Below are 912 nucleotides of genomic sequence, written 5' to 3' on the forward strand. Positions count from 1 at the left end.
ATTGAGCACAGTTCTATGATGTGACGATTGATCCAAATGGACAGTGCTCAAACCAACAAAATGGACAACATGTTGCCATTGTCATTTTCTAATGAATATACTTTTCTATTGAAGTCAGGTCATATCAATGTACGTCACCTGGCACTGTGTCACTGTTTGTGAAGGTCGACAATGAACATCAGCTGAATTTACGGTATTTGTGATTTTGCCTGTGAAACAATGATTCCACAGGCCATTAAGAAAGGTTGGCTTCAGTCTTTATGTTGTAAAATGTTGAAATAAAGAATGTCTTGAAAATGTGCAGTGTGTTCTCTCTGTTTCTACTACATACATTATCTACCTGTTGTGTACATGTACGTGCCCACATTCACCTGACATGAGTTATGACCTCGGCAATCCCTCTAACGTCACCTCAACGCTGGCACCACTGAACAACGTGTGTCGAGAGAGTAGGACGGGAGAAAGAGAGAGATAAAAGGGGAAGAAATAACGAGGAGGTGAGGTAGAAAGAGAGGGAAATCTCTCTCTCTCTCTCTCGCTCTGGTTTCCTGCGGCAAACGGCAAAGAGCTCACACACGTACAGACTGTCTCTCCCAAACAACAGTAGCCCCTCTGTTACAGACAGGCCACTGATCACCACCACACACACACTAGCTTTAACCTGGAAGAGAGAGGACACAGAGAGTCAGTGTTGCATCATCATCGGAGGACATGACAGGGTACTTCAAAGTAGGCTATAAATATTGAACATATTAATTGTACTACACAACTTGAATTTGAACCCTTTACATGAATGTATAACAATTTTAAAGAAATAGTTATGCATTAATTTGCAATGTATCCATTGTAAAAATTTCACCAACTAATATGCAAACCATGACACCCAGTCCATGTCTACCCTTGTACTCTCAT

The 912-nt window shown here is 41.1% G+C and overlaps 1 protein-coding gene across 1 annotated transcript in view; it reads left to right on the forward strand.

Annotated features, from left to right (window-relative positions):
- lrrc18a (leucine rich repeat containing 18a) overlaps nt 1-249 on the forward strand; it is a 4,133-nt gene extending 3,884 nt beyond the window's left edge. The window contains exon 3 of the mRNA XM_055901672.1: nt 1-249. This exon is cut by the window's left edge and continues 657 nt beyond it. The gene's annotated coding sequence lies outside the window, so the exon portion shown is untranslated.
- The last annotated feature ends 663 nt before the right edge of the window (nt 250-912 follow it).

This window comes from Salvelinus fontinalis, chromosome 37, assembly GCF_029448725.1.
Source record: "Salvelinus fontinalis isolate EN_2023a chromosome 37, ASM2944872v1, whole genome shotgun sequence".
Taxonomy (NCBI): Eukaryota; Metazoa; Chordata; class Actinopteri; order Salmoniformes; family Salmonidae; genus Salvelinus; species Salvelinus fontinalis.